Raw genomic sequence first — 20756 nt, 5'->3', positions numbered from 1 at the left:
AGAACAAACTGATGCTAATGAGAGGGGGGGTGGGTGAAATAGGTGATGTGGATTAAGGAGAGCACTTGTTGTGATGAGTATTGGGTGATGTATGGAATTGTTGAATCACTGTATTATACACCTGAAGCTAATATAACACTGTATGCTAGCTTTACTGGAATTAAAATTAAAAACTTAAAAAGAAAAAGACTTCCTCATGCCTAGACTTAGGGCCAGGTGCCTCTCTTATACCAGTCTAGTGTCTGCCTCATCACAACATAAGTTGCCTGCTACCACAATGACCTGTTTACATGCGTAACAGCTTTAGCCACTAGAAAGTGGGTTCTTTGAAAGTGGATTCTTTGGAGTGGGTCTCCAAAGCTAGGTACCTAACAGGCACCAATAAAAGTTTGTTGAATTAAGAACGGTGTAATTGTGGTTGTTTAAGATTGATGAGTATCCGTGCTTTTTTTTGTGTATAGAATATTTATAAAGTATGTTTTCATTATGGGGTATGTTTTTGTAGAGTTGGTTGGAGAATGTCTTTATAAAGGATATTTTCAGGTTACCAGTTAATCACTTTGGGTCTTGTTTTTTTTTTAACCAAGGTGCTAAAATCTCTGGGTAGCCAGGGTGCGACTTCTCAACCTAACTCTGTGAAATTACTCCTTTACTGTCTCAGTATGCTCAAATGATTGTGAATGGTTTTCTAGGTCTTAGAAAGTCTTTTGGTATTTAAATAATAACATATAACTTAAAAACTATTTTCAAACATACACAAAATCATATTATGTAGCTGATATGGAACTACTTCCCACAAAGTTTTTATATAAATAAATATACATATATTTATGAGAATGATGTTCTGAAACTATGTTTCCAGTAATAGAATGCATAAGACCTAGTTACTGAATGCATAAACTGTATAAACATATGTGTGTGATCTAGTATTGACCCATTAAACCAAACACATTTGTTAAGATTGAATCAGTAGCAGAAAATGTTTCAATTTTCTTTTTCCTTTTTAGAATACTGGCTGAGTTGGGTCTGCTGCTTATAATTCTGAAGGGTAAGGTAAGAACATGAATTGAATACCTACCATATACCAAGCATCTTATATAAATAGTCTAGTTTAAAATTTACAATAAGCCTAGGTTACTGTCCCATTTTATAGATGAGAGAAGTGAGTATCATAGATGCTTATGCCATAGATCTTATGTTTGTTGTTCAAATTTTCAGAGTTAGTCAGTGATGAAGTCTGGTTTTGAAGCCAGGTATATTTGAGAATAATTGGTAATAGATTTGGCCCAATAATTGCTCTTTGAACTTTAGCCATTGACCAATTTGATTTGTATACCCAGGTCCCTTTGATGATGTAGTAAACAAAAGCAACACATTGCTGAAAATATATTATTGTTAAAAAGAGTTAACAGGAACCGTAAAGGAGATTATACCATTATTATGTATAACCTGGGTTTATGCAGACTTGTAAAGAATAATTTAACATATGTCTCTTATGTTCTTTTAATTTCTTTTTTCTTTCTTTCCTTTTTTAAAAAAGTGGCTAAAGACAGATGCTGCTTTTCTTATGAGTGCTTATACATGTATAAAATCTCTAATTAGGTTTTCTTAAATATTAGCAGTTTTTTATCCAGTAGAATTTGTCAAGAAGAAAATAGAACAAAGAATATTTATACCATTCTTCACTTATACATATGAAAAATTGAAAGTAAAAGGTATTTGACCTGATAATGGATGCCTGCTAACATTTTGGAAACTTTTCTAATAGAATGCAAAGTTACTAAATGATAGAGAAAAAATATCTTTCAGTGACATGTCTGAAGATGGTAACAGTTAACATTTTCTTTCTATATGGAAAACAGTTGACATTAATGCAGTATATAGTGAACATTTTCAAAAGATGCCAAGTGAATGTAAATTAGCTATAACCACACACAAGGATAAAGCCAGCCCTGAAGTTACAGATGAAAAAACAATCTATTGGATTAACCTTTGTTTCCACAACTATTATAGCCAGTGTGACCCTGGCTGAATATTATAATTTAGACACTGAATATTAATAATTTAGATCTCACCCCCATTTGTAATTAGAAGGTTACCAGCCACCATTCCCCAATTATCTTTCCAAGTGGTACAACATCTTAATATGTCAAATAGAATTTGTAGATGCAGCAGTAAATTAAAATATAATAAAAATTTAAACTTAAATTAAGATTAAAGAGAGAGAGAGAGAGCTATTTTGACCTGAAGAGGGGAGCTCCAGTGCCAGACCCATTCCCTGGCATTGACCCAGAGACAACAATCCTGGTGGCAGAGCTGTGCTTCATTTAAATATTTTTATTATTTATTTTTCTCTTGAAAATGTATGCTGTGCGCATGACATCAACTTCCAAGCATATAAAAAGCCATTCCCAAACATAAGCCTTTCTTTTATTGTCTTGTTTCTATTTCCCAGAGGCAACACCATTGCAGTTTTTTGAGACTTTATCCAGATTATATATTTATTTTAAACAACGGAATTTCTGGAATGCTCTGTCATGTATATGTCCCCATGAAACACATTAAGTGCACTTTCCTTTTCTATTCTGCACCTTTGGCTGAAAATTAAAGTTGCCTGGCAATTCTGTCATCACATGCTTAATATGATATGTAAATTGTTGGCATCTTTGCCCTCTGTGGCCTCAGCTGCCTGAGAACTCCCACAATAGCAGCAGGATGAATGACAGGCCACATCCAGTAGCATGTGTTTAATTTTCAGTGAGCTACCATGAGAAAAAAGAATACGTCTTTGTATTTAATGAAGGTTCAATATGCTTATCCTGGCATTATATTACCTTTCTGGCAGCTAGGTGATTGGAAAAGAAAATATGTGTATTTGTGTGTCTCCTTACATAGTTGTCATGTATGCAGAGAGTGATTGAGGGCTTCTACTTTATGAATTTATGAAAAATTCTTGTGTTCCCTGGGAAGCAGAAATCTGTCTCTACTGTGCCTTTCCACCGTCGGTCGTCTTGGTGGTGCTATAAATTCTTATCTCCTTAAACTGCTTCACTGAAGCATAATTGGCACACAGTAAACACCACATATTTAAAATACATAATTTGATAAGTTTTGACCTAGGTATAAACAGTGAAACCATCACCACAGTAAAGATGATGAACACATCTGTTACTGCTAAATGTCTCCAGGGGCGCCTGGGTGGCTCAGTTGGTTAAGCGGCCAACTTCGGCTCAGGTCACGATCTCACACTCCGTGAGTTCGAGCCCCCGCGTCGGGCTCTGTGCTGACCGCTCAGAGCCTGGAGCCTGTTTCAGATTCTGTGTCTCCCTCTCTCTCTGACCCTCCCCCGTTCATGCTCTGTCTCTCTCTGTCTCAAAAATAAATAAACGTTAAAAAAAAAAAAAACAACTGAACGTCTCCTAATGCCCTTTGGAATTTCCTCCCTTTTGCCTTCCCCAGCCTATACCCAATGACTACTCTGTTTTCTTGAACTACAAATTAGCTACTATTTTCAAAAACTGTATGTAAATGGAGTCATACACTGTATATTCTTTTTAATCTGGGTTTTACTCAGCATAATTATTTTGCATTTCATCCCTGTTGCTGCATGTATCAGTGGTTCACATCTTCTTCCTGCTGTGTAGTAGTCCACTGAATAGATGTACTACAATTTGTTCATCCATTCACTTATTTAGGGATGTTTGGGTTGGTTCTAGCTTTTAACTCCTACAAATAAAGCTTCCATGAACAATTATGCTCAGGTCTTTCTATGGACGTCTTCTTTCATTTTCTTCGGTAAACGCTAAGGAGTAGGATGGGTGAGTCATATGATAGGTGTGTATTTAATTTTTTAAGAGACTGCCAAACTGTTTTTCAAAGTGACTCTACCATTTTACATTCCCAACAACAGTGTATGAGAGTTCTAGTAGCACCACATCTTGCCAACCTTTGATATGTTCAGTGTTTTAGTTTTGATAATTTTAATAGGTATGTAGTGGTAGCTCATTGTGTCTTTAATTTGCATTTTTTCCAATGACATATGATACTGACCATCTTTTCATGTTCTTTTTTGCCATCTGTATCTCTTCCTTGGCGAAGTGTCTGTTCAAACTATTGCTTTAATTAATTAATTCAAATTGTTTTTGTATTTAGTTTTGGAAGTCATATATATTCTAGATACAAGTCCTTAATCCCATGATTAGTAAATATTTTCTGTATGCAAGTATTTTCTCAACCTATGGTATGTTTTCATTATCTTTACAGTGTCTTTCAAAGAGCAGACATTTTAATTTTTATGAAGTCTAGTTCATCAGTTAAAAAAATATGGGTTATGCCACTAGTGTTATATTTTAGAACTTTTTGCTTAGGTCAAGGTCACAAATACTATCTCCTATGGTTTTTTTTAGAAGTTTTTAAATTTAGGTTTTACATTTAAGTTTGTAATAACTTTTGAGTTAATTTTTATATGTGGGGTGAAGTATTGAGCATAGTTTATTGTTTTGCCACTAGTGCTACCCTGTCTTAATTACTGTGGCTTTATACAACTTTTGAACTTCCAAATCTAAGTCTTCAAACTTTGTTTTTCTTATGTAAAGTTGTTTTAGCTATTTTGGTCCTTTTCATTTGCACATGAACTTTAGAATCAGTTTATTGATCTTCATAAGTAGGCATGCTATACTTTTGATTAGGATTACATTGAAACTGTGGATCCATTTGGAGAGAATTGACATCTTATCAATGTTGAATCTTTTGTTCCACGAACATGGTAGATCCTCCCATTTGTTTAGGTCTTCTTAATTTCTCTCAGCAATACTTTCTAGTTTTCGGTGTATAGGTCTTACATATTTTTTGACAGATTTATTTCTAAGCATTTCTTATTTTTTAGGTTATTGCAAATGGCATTAAAATTTAATATCTGATTGCTCTTTGCTAGTATATAAAAATATAATTGATATTGATGTATTTTTCTTGTATCCTTCAATTTTGCAAAACTCACCAATTAGTGCTAGTAGCTTTCTGTTAGATTCCATAGAATTTTCTACATGGTCATTGTGTCATCTGCAAATAAAGATAGTTTACTTACTACTTTTTAATCTGTATGCCATTTATTTACTTTTCTTGTCTTACCACACGTCCTAGCACCTCTAAGACAAATTTCAATAGAACTAGTGAGAGTGGTCATGCTTGCCTGTTTCTGATCTGAGAAAGAAACATTAACTTCCCCTTCAGTTTTAAAGATATTTTTGTTTTAGTATGACAGTACTTTAAAGGCAGCACTCCACTGTCTTCCAACTTGTATTTTTTCTAATGAGAAACTTGTAGTCATTCTTTCTCATCTTTGTTCCTCTGTGTGTGCTGTGTCTTTTTTTCTCTGACTGCTTTTAAAATTTTGTCTTTATCATTATTTTAAGCAATTTGATTTTGATGTGCCTCGATAGTATTTTTTTGTTTATTTGTTTCTTGTTTTGGGGGTTAATAGAGATCCTTGGATCTATAAGCTTATAAATATATTTTTAAGTCAAATTTGGACATTTTTCAGTCATTGGTTCAAATATTGATTGCTTCTGTCTCCACTCTTCTTTAAGGACTCTACTTACAATTACATCATACACTTCATAGGCTGTCTCGTAGTTCACTGATGTTCTCTTTATTTGTTTTTGTTTTTGTTTTGCTGATTCATTTTTCATGGTTTCTAGTGCTATGCCTTCAATTTTACTAATCTTTTCTTCTGTAATGTCCAAATCATTGTTTATTCCATCTAGTGTATTTTTTACCTCCGATATAGTAGTTTTCATCACTAGAAGTTTGATTTGCATCTTTTTTATATCTCCCATGCCATTACTTTTTATAGATGAGGAAACTGAAGCACATAGAAGGTAAGAAATTTGCCCAAGATTCCAGAGCTATTAAGAAGTGGATACCAGGCATACAAATTTAGGCAGCCTGATCCCAAAGACTTCATTTTTAATCAATGTGTATATTCTTTTTTTTAAAATTTTTTTAATGTTTATTATTGACAGAGAGAGAGAGACAGAGCATGAGTGGGGGAGGGGCAGAGAGAGAGGGAGACACAGAATCTGAAACAGGTTCCAGGTTCTGAGCTGTCAGCACAGAGCTGGACGCGGGGCTCGAACTCACAAACTGCGAGATCATGACCTGAGCCGAAGTTGGACGCTCAACCGACTGAGCCACCCAGGAGCTCCTCAATGTGTATATTCTTATTTTAAATGGTATATCACTATCCCATACTATTCTTTTCCAAAGCATTTAGAACGATTGTCACTTAAAAGAACATAAAAATTGTTATTTTTGTTGTTATAGTAAACTATCAGCAAGCTGCAAAACTTCCTCAACTTTTAAAACTCAACTTAGATGACAGTTCTTAAAAATCTTCCCAATCCTTCACCACCAATACAGGCATTTCAAGCTTTTGTTCTTTTGTCTATAATGGTATTATAGCATTTTGTAGTTGAATTTTGAATTCAATGTTCAGTTGAATATTGAATGGAGGGTAGGTTGTTTGGTGGACTAAGTAAATATTTAGGGCATGTGCAGCCTATTTTATGGTCAGTGGTTGAAGTGCTGACAGCAATCAAAGAAGGTCACCAGATACTAGCAAGAAGGATAGATAACGTGACGTCTCAGCATAGGTGATGTACCATGGATAAGGACTGGGCAGTCTTCAAGGGCTACCTTGGCTCCAAAAGGCTTCTCGGGTTGTTGTATATGGTGACACTACTCCAGAGGGTTCCATTCATGTCAGTATCTATGTGAATAGTAATCCCCTAGAATTGTGGAGTCCATAACCATCACAATGGCATGCAGCTGCTCTTTGAGGTTACCACGTATATTACAGAATAAGATGACTTAAATTGGAACTCCACTGGAGGCAAGGTGGCCTCTGAGTACTGATTCTTCTTTCAACAACAGGATTCCCTGAGGCCTGGTTACACTGTCTTAGGCTCAACAAACGTATCATCTCTTTTTTTTTTTTCCCCAGCAAGTCTGTCAGTCATTTATTTATTTATTTATTTATTTATTTATTTATTTATTTTTATTTACTTTTTATTTTTTTATTTTTTATTTATTTTTAATTATTTAATTAATTTATTTTTATTTTTTAATATATGAAATTTCTGTCAAATTGGTTTCCATACAACACCCAGTGCTCATCCCAAAAGGTGCCCTCCTCAATAACCATCACCCACCCTGCCCTCCCTCCCACCCCCCATCAACCCTCAGTTTGTTCTCAGTTTTTAACAGTCTCTTATGCTTTGGCTCTCTCCCACTCTAACCTCTTTTTTTTTTTTCCTTCCCCTCCCCCATGGGTTTCTGTTACGTTTCTCAGGATCCACATAAGAGTGAAACCATACGGTATCTGTCTTTCTCTGTATGGCTTATTTCACTTAGCATCACACTCTCCAGTTCCATCCACGTTGCTACAAAAGGCCATATTTCATTCTTTCTCATTGCCACGTAGTATTCCATTGTGTATATAAACCACAATTTCTTTATCCATTCATCAGTTGATGGACATTTAGGCTCTTTCCATATTTTGGCTATTGTTGAGGGTGCTGCTATAAACATTGGGGTACAAGTGCCCCTATGCATCAGTACTCCTGTATCCCTTGGATAAATTCCTAGCAGTGCTATTGCTGGGTCATAGGGTAGGTCTATTTTTAATTTTCTGAGGAACCTCCACACTGCTTTCCAGAGTGGCTGCACCAATTTGCATTCCCACCAACAGTGCAAGAGGGTTCCCGTTTCTCCACATCCTCTCCAGCATCTATAGTCTCCTGATTTGTTCATTTTGGCCACTCTGACTGGCATGAGGTGGTATCTGAGTGTGGTTTTGATTTGTATTTCCCTGATGAGGAGCGATGTTGAACATCTTTTCATGTGCCTGTGGCCATCCGGATGTCTTCTTTAGAGAAGTGTCTATTCATGTTTTCTGCCCATTTCTTCACTGGGTTATTTGTTTTTTGGGTGTGGAGTTTGATGAGCTCTTTATAGATTTTGGATACTAGCCCTTTGTCCGATGTGTCATTTGCAAATATCTTTTCCCATTCCGTTGGTTGCCTTTTAGTTTTGTTGGTTGTTTCCTTTGCTGTGCAGAAGCTTTTTATCTTCATAAGGTCCCAGTAATTCACTTTTGCTTTTAATTCCCTTGCCTTCGGGGATGTGCCGAGTAAGAGATTGCTACGGCTGAGGTCAGAGAGGTCTTTTCCTGCTTTCTCCTCTAGGGTTTTGATGGTTTCCTGTCTCACATTCAGGTCCTTTATCCATTTTGAGTTTATTTTTGTGAATGGTGTGAGAAAGTGGTCTAGTTTCAACCTTCTGCATGTTGCTGTCCAGTTCTCCCAGCACCATTTGTTAAAGAGACTGTCTTTTTTCCATTGGATGTTCTTTCCTGCTTTGTCAAAGATGAGTTGGCCATACGTTTGTGGGTCTAGTTCTGGGGTTTCTATTCTATTCCATTGGTCTATGTGTCTGTTTTTATGCCAATACCATGCTGTCTTGATGATGACAGCTTTGTAGTAGAGGCTAAAGTCTGGGATTGTGATGCCTCCTGCTTTGGTCTTCTTCTTCAAAATTACTTTGGCTATTCGGGGCCTTTTGTGGTTCCATATGAATTTTAGGATTGCTTGTTCTAGTTTCGAGAAGAATGCTGGTGCAATTTTGATTGGGATTGCATTGAATGTGTAGATAGCTTTGGGTAGTATTGACATTTTGACAATATTTATTCTTCCAATCCATGAGCAGGGAATGTCTTTCCATTTCTTTATATCTTCTTCAATTACCTGCATAAGCTTTCTATAGTTTTCAGCATACAGATCTTTTACATCTTTGGTTAGATTAATTCCTAGGTATTTTATGCTTCTTGGTGCAATTGTGAATGGGATCAGTTTCTTTATTTGTCTTTCTGTTGCTTCATTGTTAGTGTATAAGAATGCAACTGATTTCTGTACATTGATTTTGTATCCTGCAACTTTGCTGAATTCATGTATCAGTTCTAGCAGACTTTTGGTGGAGTCTGTCGGATTTTCCATGTATAATGTCATGTCATCTGCAAAAAGCGAAAGCTTGACTTCATCTTTGCCAATTTGGATGCCTTTGATTTCCTTTTGTTGTCTGATTGCTGATGCTAGAACTTCCAACTCTATGTTAAACAACAGCGGTGAGAGTGGGCATCCCTGTCGTGTTCCTGATCTCAGGGAAAAAGCTCTCAGTTTTTCCCCGTTGAGGATGATGTTAGCTGTGGGCTTTTCATAAATGGCTTTTATGATCTTTAAGTATGTTCCTTCTATCCCAACTTTCTCCAGGGTTTTTATTAAGAAAGGGTGCTGGATTTTGTCAAAGGCCTTTTCTGCATCGATTGACAGGATCATATGGTTCTTCTCTTTTTTTTTTTTTGTTAATGTGATGTATCACGTTGATCGATTTGCGAATGTTGAACCAGCCCTGCATCCCAGGAATGAATCCCACTTGATCATGGTGAATAATTCTTTTTATATGCTGTTGAATTCGATTTGCTAGTATCTTATTGAGAATTTTTGCATCCATATTCATCAGAGATATTGGCCTGTAGTTCTCTTTTTTTACTGGGTCTCTGTCTGGTTTAGGAATCAAAGTAATACTGGCTTCATAGAATGAGTCTGGAAGTTTTCCTTCCCTTTCTATTTCTTGGAATAGCTTGAGAAGGATAGGTATTATCTCTGCTTTAAACGTCTGGTAGAACTCCCCTGGGAAGCCATCTGGTCCTGGACTCTTATTTGTTGGGAGATTTTTTTTTTTTTTTAATTTTTTAATGTTTATTTATTTATTTTTTATTTATTTATTTATTTATTTATTTTTTAATATATGAAATTTACTGTCAAATTGGTTTCCATACAACACCCAGTGCTCATCCCAAAAGGTGCCCTCCTCAATAACCATCACCCACCCTGCCCTCCCTCCCACCCCCCATCAACCCTCAGTTTGTTCTCAGTTTTTAACAGTCTCTTATGCTTTGGCTCTCTCCCACTCTAACCTCTTTTTTTTTTTTTTTCCCTTCCCCTCCCCCATGGGTTTCTGTTACGTTTCTCAGGATCCACATAAGAGTGAAACCATATGGTATCTGTCTTTCTCTGTATGGCTTATTTCACTTAGCATCACACTCTCCAGTTCCATCCACGTTGCTACAAAAGGCCATATTTCATTTTTTCTCATTGCCACGTAGTATTCCATTGTGTATATAAACCACAATTTCTTTATCCATTCATCAGTTGATGGACATTTAGGCTCTTTCCATAATTTGGCTATTGTTGAGAGTGCTGCTATAAACATTGGGGTACAAGTGCCCCTATGCATCAGTACTCCTGTATCCCTTGGATAAATTCCTAGCAGTGCTATTGCTGGGTCATAGGGTAGGTCTATTTTTAATTTTCTGAGGAACCTCCACACTGCTTTCCAGAGTGGCTGCACCAATTTGCATTTGTTGGGAGATTTTTGATAACCGATTCAATTTCTTCGCTGGTTATGGGTCTGTTCAAGCTTTCTGTTTCCTCCTGATTGAGTTTTGGAAGAGTGTGGGTGTTTAGGAATTTGTCCATTTCTTCCAGGTTGTCCAATTTGTTGGCATATAATTTTTCATAGTATTCCCTGATAATTGTTTGTATCTCTGAGGGATTGGTTGTAATCATTCCATTTTCATTCATGATTTTATCTATTTGGGTCATCTCCCTTTTCTTTTTGAGAAGCCTGGCTAGAGGTTTGTCAATTTTGTTTATTTTTTCAAAAAACCAACTCTTGGTTTCGTTGATCTGCTCTACAGTTTTTTTAGATTCTATATTGTTTATTTCTGCTCTGATCTTTATTATTTCTCTTCTTCTGCTGGGTTTAGGCTGCCTTTGCTGTTCTGCTTCTATTTCCTTTAGGTGTGCTGTTAGATTTTGTATTTGGGATTTTTCTTGTTTCTTGAGATAGGCCTGGATTGCAATGTGTTTTCCTCTCAGGACTGACTGCCTTCGCTGCGTCTCAAAGCGTTTGGATTGTTGTATTTTCATTTTCGTTTGTTTCCATATATTTTTTAATTTCTTCTCTAATTGCCTGGTTGACCCACTCATTCGTTAGTAGGGTGTTCTTTAACCTCCATGCTTTTGCTTTTGGAGGTTTTCCAGACTTTTTCCTGTGGTTGATTTCAAGCTTCATAGCATTGTGGTCTGAAAGTATGCATGGTATAATTTCAATTCTTGTAAACTTATGAAGGGCTGTTTTGTGACCCAGTATATGATCTATCTTGGAGAATGTTCCATGTGCACTCGAGAAGAAAGTATATTCTGTTGCTTTGGGATGCAGAGTTCTAAATAGATCTGTCAAGTCCATCTGATCCAATGTATCATTCAGGGACCTTGTTTCTTTATTGACTGTGTGTCTAGATGATCTATCCATTTCTGTAAGTGGGGTGTTAAAGTCCCCTGCAATGACCACATTCTTATCAATAAGGTTGCTTATGTTTATGAGTAATTGTTTTATATATCTGGGGGCTCCGGTATTTGGCGCATAGACATTTATAATTGTTAGCTCTTCCTGATGGATAGACCCTGTAATTATTATATAATGCCCTTCTTCATCTCTTGTTACAGCCTTTAATTTAAAGTCTAGTTTGTCTGATATAAGTATGGCTACTCCAGCTTTCTTTTGGCTTCCAGTAGCATGATAAATAGTTCTCCATTCCCTCACTCTCCATCTAAAGGTGTCCTCAGATCTAAAATGAGTCTCTTGTAGACAGCAAATAGATGGGTCTTGTTTTTTTATCCATTCTGATACCCTATGTCTTTTGGTTGGTGCATTTAATCCATTTACATTCAGTGTTATTATAGAAAGATACGGGTTTAGAGTCATTGTGATGTCTGTATGTTTTATGCTTGTAGTGATGTCTCTGGTACTTTGTCTCACAGGATCCCCCTTAGGATCTCTTGTAGGGCTGGTTTCGTGGTGACAAATTCCTTCAGTTTTTGTTTGTTTGGGAAGACCTTTATCTCTCCTTCTATTCTAAATGACAGACTTGCTGGATAAAGGATTCTCGGCTGCATATTTTTTCTGTTTAGCACACTGAAGATATCATGCCAAGCCTTTCTGGCCTGCCAAGTTTCAAAGGAGAGATCAGTCACGAGTCTTATAGGTCTCCCTTTATATGTGAGGGCACGTTTATCCCTTGCTGCTTTCAGAATTTTCTCTTTATCCTTGTATTTTGCCAGTTTCACTCTGATATGTCGTGCAGAAGATCGATTCAAGTTACGTCTGAAGGGAGTTCTCTGTGCCTCTTGGATTTCAATGCCTTTTTCCTTCCCCAGTTCAGGGAAGTTCTCAGCTATAATTTTTTCAAGTACCCCTTCAGCACCTTTCCCTCTCTCTTCCTCCTCTGGGATACCAATTATGCGTATATTATTTCTTTTTAGTGTATCACTTAGTTCTCTAATTTTTCCCTCATACTCCTGGATTTTTTTATCTCTCTTTCTTTCAGCTTCCTCTTTCTCCATAACTTTATCTTCTAGTTCACCTATTGTCTCCTCTGCCTCTTCAATCCGAGCCGTAGTGGTTTCCATTTTGTTTTGCATTTCGTTTAAAGCGTTTTTCAGCTCCTCGTGACTGTTCCTTAGTCCCTTGATCTCTGTGGCAAGAGATTCTCTGCTGTCCTGTATACTGTTTTCAAGCCCAGCGATTAATTTTATGACTATTATTCTAAATTCACTTTCTGTTATATTATTTAAATCCTTTTTGATCAGTTCATTAGCTGTTGTTATTTCCTGGAGATTCTTCTGAGGGGAATTCTTCCGTTTGGTCATTTTGGATAGTCCCTGGAGTGGTGAGGACCCGCAGGGCACTTCCCCCGTGCTGTGGTGTATAACTGGAGTTGGTGGGTGGGGCCGCAGTCAGACCTGATGTCTGCCCCCAGCCCACCGCTGGGGCCACAGTCAGACTGGTGTGTGCCTTCTCTTCCCCTCTCCTAGGGGCGGGATTCACTGTGGGTTGGTGTGGCCTGTCTGGGCTACTTGCACACTGCCAGGCTTGTGGTGCTGGGGATCTGGCGTATTAGCTGGGGTGAGTAGGCAAGGTGCACAGGGGCAGGAGGGGCAGGCTTAGCTCGCTTCTCCTCAGGTGATCCACTTCAGGAGGGGCCCTGTGGCAGCGGGAGGGAGTCAGATCCGCTGCCGGAGGTTTGGCTCCGCAGAAGCACAGAGTTGGGTGTTTGCGCGGAGCGAGCAAGTTCCCTGGCAGGAACTGGTTCTCTTTGGGATTTTGGCTGGGGGATGGGCGGGGGAGATGGCGCTGGCGAGCGCCTTTGTTCCCCGCCAAGCTGAGCTCTGCCGTCTGGGGGCTCAGCAGCTCTCCCTCCCTTTGTCCTCCAGCCTTCCCGCTTTCTGAGCAGAGCTGTTAACTTATGACCTCCCAGACGCTAAGTCGCGCTTGCTGTCGGAACACAGTCCGTCCGGCCCCTCCGCTTTTGCCAGCCAGACTTGGGTGCTCTGCTTGGCCGGTGAGCCGCCCCTCTGCCCTGGCTTCCTCCCGCCAGTCCGTGGAGCGCACACCGCCTCGCCGCCCTTCCTACCCTCTTCCGTGGGCCTCTCGTCTGCGCTTGGCTCTGGAGACTCCGTTCTGCTAATCCTCTGGCGGTTTTCTGGGTTCTTTAGGCAGGTGTAGGTGGAATCTAAGTGATCAGCAGGACGCGTGGTGAGCCCAGCGTCCTCCTACGCTGCCATCTTCTGGAACTCCCATGTATCATCTCTTATAACTAACTACTTCTTCCTTTCCTGTTTACTTAATTTCTTCTCTTTCAATCCGGGCATGTTTTTCTTCTATCTTTGGGACAGTAAATTCAGGTCTAATTCATTGGGTTTCTCCTTTGCCCTGAGTCCTGTCAGAAGTTAGGCTTTTGAAACTTAAAAATATTTATATTTTCTACAGTAAACCAGTTTTCCTTGAAGATTATATACTGCAAGATCAGATTATTGCACAAATGGAGGAGTGAGTCAGAAATACTGGAAAAGTGAGAAGTGTTACTTATTATTTCAAACACATTTGTCTCCCCAAATAGACCATGAACTCCTTAAAGAATTTACCCTCAAGGGTAAGGAACATGTTTTTTATAAACAAAGATATTGGATTTGAGTGCCATACAGATTTGCTGCAAGGTACATTTTCAGTTCTTTCCATTTCTCATTAGTTGCTACTACTTCAGAGGAATTCTGTTCTATTATTGCATTTTGAAGAATTTAATCCCATCCCTGTAAATGTGTTGTGTACCTGGCTAATAATTTATATCTGTGCTACAGAAGTGATTTAGTTTATAAGACTAATATTAGTTTCCCTAATTTTAGTAACTATTATATTAATTTTTCTCCTCTAACCCTTATTGTAGCTTATAACTATTTAAATTGACTACATTCCATCATGCAAGCCTCTTAGATTCATGTCTCTGAATTTTGAACAGTGGATGACCTATCCCAGTCTTTAATATTAACTATCAGGATCCTCACATTTTTTTGTGTGTGTTAAAATGATCTATTCCATATTTGCATAGGTATTAGGTAATTATACTTAAAACAATAGGGGCAAAGATTTAATGAGTTGGTATTCATTTTATTTTGTATATCTGGAATTACAGTTCATACCTAAAATGTAATTTAGTGTTAATTATGTACAAATTAGAATATGTAAAAATTGTAATTAGTTGCCATCACCTGCTGGCTATAGACACAAATCGACACTTAAAAAAACTCACCTGAGCTTATTATTTGCTTTCTTCTTTTTTTAAAGATTTTTCAAAAGTTTATTTATTTTGAGAGAGACACAGAGCAAGTAGGGGAGGGTCACAGAGAGAGGAGACAGAGGATCTGAAGTGGGCTCTGTGCTGACAGCAGAGAGCCCGGTGCCCGGTTTGAACTCACGAACCATGAGGTCATGACCTGAGCTGAAGTCAGATGCTTAACTGATTGAGCCAGCCAGACATCCTGAGCTTATTATTTTCAGTAGTAAGAACTATGGATTCACGTGATGTAGACTTACCTTCTAGTTTCAGTTGTAGAAGTTCATTTTGTGACTTTGAGCAAATATTTAACTCTTCCAGTTATCTGTTTTCTTGCCTTTATGATGAAGGCATTGGATTGGATCAGTTGTAAGCTCACTGCTTTGCTTGAATGTCAACTCAGGAAAAATTATCCTTTGAAACAAATAAAACAAATTTTATTGATTATGTATTTAATCAGGAAATTCAGTATCTGTAAAAATACATGTACTATTTCTTTTATTATTTCTCTGTGAATAAAGAGTTTCTCTTTTGAATTAAATTTCAGGAACTACATTAAAATGCTATCATGAAGAAGTGTTGAGACTTCTCAACACTTTAAATGAATTAAAATTTATTTTTGAAATTGCTATATTTTGCCTCTTTACTAGCTTTCTAAACCACTTAACTGAAAATGTGTTGTATCATATCAGGACTCTTGATATTGTATTCTTCAAACCAAGATTTTCCCATTGCAAATGGGAAAAAAATCAGCAGTGTTTTTAATCTAAAAAATATTATTCCCCAGGCCTCTTATGTTGGAACATATGATTTTCATCAGCCACTTTTCTTCCTCTTGCCAATGGCCATAGAAGTATTTTATGTTTTATTTATTTAGAAAACAGCCTGTCACATACACATTGCCACCTGCTGTTTTTTTTTTCTCCTATATTCCACACTGAGCAGATCGTTTCTTATATTGCTTGCCCAGTAATTTCAATCAACATATTCTTCCCTAATAGCCAGACCCAAGGAATAGAGCTGCAAAATATTAACAAGTCATTTCTAACGGCTGAAAAATAGTAGAATTTGGCCCTCTCCAAGCCTCATTTCTGAGCTCCACCAAAAAGTTAAAAGGGCCAAATGTGGTCTGTGGATTTCAAAATGTGCATCAATATACTCTATCATTTCTCAGATTCCAATTTTGAGAAAATTGGGGAATAATATTTTGGAAGCTTCAAGTAGTCTGTTACAGGTTGACAGGCCTAACTAGCCCCAGATAAAGAATATCAAGCCAGATTCCTAGAACTCCATTGAATTTGAAAACCCAGATTGACCTAGAAAGGACACAGCTTTCTTCGAATTTGGACCAGTGTTTACATAGGACGGCAAAGTTCAATGGGCTCATACAGACAAAATTTTAAAAAAAGACCACAAAAATATCACAACTGTAATAAAATTGCAAACAAAAATTTTCTAACAGTAACTATTGGTCCAGGTAATAATAGTATTTTCATGACAATGGAGTGTCTTAACAGATTTAGCAGAATTTAGAAGTACCGGTCATTAACAAGTTTAAAGTATTATTAAGTAGCTGAGTGCTACAAGGTGAGAATTATTTATTGCTGGTAAATTAAGTTCACATTTATAAAATGCATTACCATTTCATCCTGCTTGAGGCTGATGTGGTAGAGATATGCTATATATTCTCCAAACCTCATTTTATATTTCTCTTAGGCACATAGATAGACTATACTTTCCAGTCTCCCTTTCAGTTGGGAAGCATAGTCATATGATTGAGTTCTGACCAAAGATGTGGGCAAAAATAAAATATGCCCAGTAGAGGCCTGACACAAAGCTCTCTTATCATCCGTCACATCCTGTATCCATTCACACAGCCTTGAAGGAGGATTCAGTGGAAGATTTCAAGGCTGCAGGGAATAATAGAGACATTAGATTGGAAAAGCAAAAACAAAACTTGTTCTTTGAATTGCTGCATAGACTAGAGCCATGGCCACTTTGACATTCTGCTTAGAATTGTAAAGTGAGTAAAAAATTAATTTTTACAGTGTTCAGCCAGAGATTTTGGAATTGTTACTTATGGTAGTTAGCTTACCTTCAGCAATACAACTTATTGGTAGATTTGCCATTCTTCCTAAATATTGTGCCTACCATTCAGAAATCAACTGTGGGATTTTTTTTTAATGTTTTTATTTATTTATTTATTTACTTAAAAAAATTTTTCAGGGCGCCTGGGTGGCTCAGTCAGTTAAGCATCCAACTCTGGCTCAGGTCATGATCTCATAGTTTGTGAGTTCGAGCCCTGCGCTGGGCTTTGTACTGACAGCTCAGATCCTAGATCTTGCTTCAGATTCTGTGTCTCCCTCTCTCTCTGCCCCTCCCTGGCTCATGCTCTGTCTCTCTCTGTCTCTAAAAAAAATGAATAAACGTTAAAAAAAATTTTTTTTGAGAGACAGAGAGAGACAGAGCATGAGTGGGGGAGGGGCAGAGAGAGGGAGACACAGAATCTGAAGCAGCCTCCAGGCTCTGAGCTGTCAGCACAGAGCCCAACGCGGGGCTCAAATCCTGAGATCATGATCTGAGCTGAAGTCGGATGCTTAACCGACTGAGCCACCCAGGCACTCTTATCTATCTATCTATCTATCTATCTATCTATCTATCATCTATTTTTGAAAGAGAGAGAGAGAGAGAGCGTGAGCAGGGGAGGAGCAAAGAGAGGGAGACAGAGGATCTGAAGCGGGCTCCACACTGACAACATTGAGAGCCAATGTGGGGCCCAAACTCATGAACCATGAAATCATGACCTGAACTGAAATCAAGAGTTAGACACTTACCCAACTGAGCCACCCAGGCAACTCAGAAATCAACTGTGGGTTTTGAAGTTTTGGTTCAACCAACAATGGCAAATAGATTTCACCTCATTGGACAATTATAGGATTGATTGTGGAAAGCTGAGGGGTTAACCTTTGCAGAATTTTGAGGCTATGTTTAAATTCAGTCGGAGAAAAGCCCAGATTCATAGTGATTTTTGTCTTGAGCAAAAAGAGAAGAATGGTGTTCTAGATGCTATATATTTGAAATCTCTGGATAGGACAATTAAGTTTTTAGAAGGCATAGATAATGGAAAATAGTGAGAGAAGCCCGGTTGCAAAGTTACTTTTCTTATAATAATCACATAATTTACAACTGAAACTATGTAATTATAGCCCCAACTCTAAATCCTAGCATAGGGCCTGGATCTTAATTTGGTGAATTTTGGGAGAATGAATAAGTAAACAAACAAACAGGAAGTAAAGGTATTTGCCTGAGAAGAGGAAATTCTTTTAAAATACGTTGTAAAGCAAGGGTACATATTCACACATGGGTGTCAACTTTTGGATTATTTTTTATGCAACAATTATTGTAACTTGAGCTCCATGAAGACAAAGACTTGTCTGCTTTGGTCAAAGCTGTACAACCTGACTCCCCTGGAAGAGTACCTGATACACTGGAGGTGCTCAATTAAATATTGTCGAACTAATCAAATCCAGTTTATATTAATCTTTTTTTTTTTAACATTTTTATTTATTTTTGAGGGGGGGCAGAGAGAGAGAGAGAGAGAGGGAGACCAGACTCTGAAGCAAGCTCCAGGCTCTGAGCTGTCAGCACAGAGCCTGATGTGGGGCTCAAACGCAGGAACTGTGAGATCATGACCTGAGCTGAAGTTGATGCTTAACTGACTAAGACACCCAGGCTCCCTGAGTTTGTATTAACCTTATTCTGGCTATGATGTGTTTTCCAGAGGTAAAGGTCTTCCTCTGCTGTGCTTACAGTTGGCAGTACCTGTGTACCTGACACTACAGGTCTTGTAGACAGGCTGTTTAATTAGCTATTTATCCATATCAGAAAAACGTATTCTTCTTTTTTTAAGTTTTATTTATTTATTTATTTATTTATTTATTTATTTATTTATTTAGAAAGGGAGAGAGAGGCAGGCTCGAACCCATGAACTGTGAGATCATGACCTGAGCCTAAATCAAGAGTCGGACGTTTAACCGACTGAGCCACCCAGGCAGGTATTATTCTTAATGTGGAATGGGATTTAGAATCAAATTACAGAGTCTACATCTTGTGCTTCTTAGTCTCTGAAGTAAGTATTCAGTTCTGTAAGCAGAAAAATGAAGTATTTGATAACAACATTATGCAAACACATTACCGGTCCTTCCTGGCAATTTGTGCTTCTGAATTCAATAAATAAAGAAATGTGTAAAAAGTACCAATACACATACTTCCAGTGAAGGTTTGGTTTCCCCATCTGCTTTTTCCACAATTTCTGAAGCATTCTAAATGCACATTAATCATGATATTTTTTCATACTGGAAAAGAGTAAAGAAGGCTCAGTGCTAAAAATTACATGTGGGGATGTGTCACGGGTTTGCAGTCTGTGTAGTTGCCCTGCCTTTGGGTAGTGCTCTTAAAATTCTTAATCACTTTTGACAAGAAACCTCACATTTTTCAATTTATACTGCACCCACAAAGTAGGTACTGGCCTTGATCAGGTGGCATTTTCTAAAACACAACTTCTAGATAACAAGGCATTGCCTGACAATGACCAGGTGCCCAATAACAAAAATTGTTTTTAGAGTAAGCAAATGGGTGAATGAAAATGTTTCAATAGCATATCATAAAAATACAAATATGTGTATTAAACACTTCAGCAGAAGAGGTTCTTATTCAAACTAGAAAATGAAGGCAGGAAGAGTCAAGAGTAAGAACAGATCAGTCAAGTTCTTTTCTTTCCAGATCAACAAGAGTAAAAAGCTGAGCATAAGTTCACTGCCTATAAGACAAGTAAAATAATTCATTTCTTGTAACAGTAAATTATTATTTTTTAACTTTTGGTATTTTTTATGGAGTATTTCCTACTCAGAAACATTCAAGGGTTTATAGAGGATCCATTTAAAACCATTTTCTATTACCAAATTCAGACGGGCTCCCTTTAATTTCAGTGAATATTATTTCTCTAGTGTCATGAGACATTATGAACAGTTACTTGTGATTTTTGATGGAACTCTTTCTCAATGAAGCCCAGTGTTTAAAAAACATCAGCTTCCTAACCTGCCCAATATTTGGCCACATTTTGGCAGGAAATAAACTCAGAGAGGTTGACATTAGATCAATAACAAGAGGGAAAAGTAACCTCAAGCTTTTCTGTCCAACCTGAGAAATTTAGATTCATCGTGTAGTGTAGATGTGTTATTTGCAACACAATATCATGCATAGTTTTATGCAAATTCTAGTTCATACCAAACAGGTTAAGTGTTGGCATAATCATCTTCCAACACTTTTTACACAGCCATTGAGTGTCGCTCTGATCTAAATGTTATGGATTTGCTTTGGTTGGGATGTGGTCTATTTGATGCTTATTCAGCCATATTGAGAGGCTGATAGTTCTGCCATTGTGGCTTGCCACCGCAGTCCTGGCCATTGATTGAGGTGACTTAGGTAATGAGTTTGGTTATGTTTCATATTTATTGTTTTTGTCTAGCCTAGAAGCCCATTTTTTGCAAATGCAACGGTTGTGGCTGTATGACTAAATACTCAATTTAGGATTTATATTTAACTTCTCAGTAATTTGACTGAGACTAAGAAAGGTGTATCTGATTACTTCTGTTAGATGCTAGTTAATAAATTGTATTCTCACTAGAGAGGTATAATTTCTTCTGGAAGAAATAAAAGACTTGATGACTTGATGGCTAACCTGATAGCAAGTTCCCAGTCCATTTTGGCGCTACTGACAAACATTCTACTTTCAGAAAGTAGCACTTTCAGATTAAGTTGAAATATTGGCATCCAGGCTGACACTACTAATTTCATTTTTAGTGGAGAAAAAATTAGCTAAAATGGGATATTGATTTGATTTTGAAGCTGTATTTCCTTGCAAGAGGTTTGTCTCATTTATTACAAATTAGAAACTATTTAGCTGACT

At 37.5% G+C, this 20756-nt stretch overlaps 1 protein-coding gene across 1 annotated transcript in view; it reads left to right on the top strand.

Moving 5' to 3' along the window:
- The first annotated feature begins 1033 nt into the window (after positions 1-1033).
- ARHGAP24 (Rho GTPase activating protein 24) overlaps positions 1034-20756 on the top strand; it is a 671369-nt gene continuing 651646 nt past the window's right edge. The window contains exon 1 of the mRNA XM_058719598.1: positions 1034-1053. The gene's annotated coding sequence lies outside the window, so the exon portion shown is untranslated. The remainder of the gene's footprint in view (positions 1054-20756) is intronic.

This window comes from Neofelis nebulosa, chromosome 3 (assembly GCF_028018385.1).
Source record: "Neofelis nebulosa isolate mNeoNeb1 chromosome 3, mNeoNeb1.pri, whole genome shotgun sequence".
In the NCBI taxonomy this organism is placed as follows: Eukaryota; Metazoa; Chordata; class Mammalia; order Carnivora; family Felidae; genus Neofelis; species Neofelis nebulosa.
This window is presented reverse-complemented; position numbering and strand designations above follow the sequence as displayed.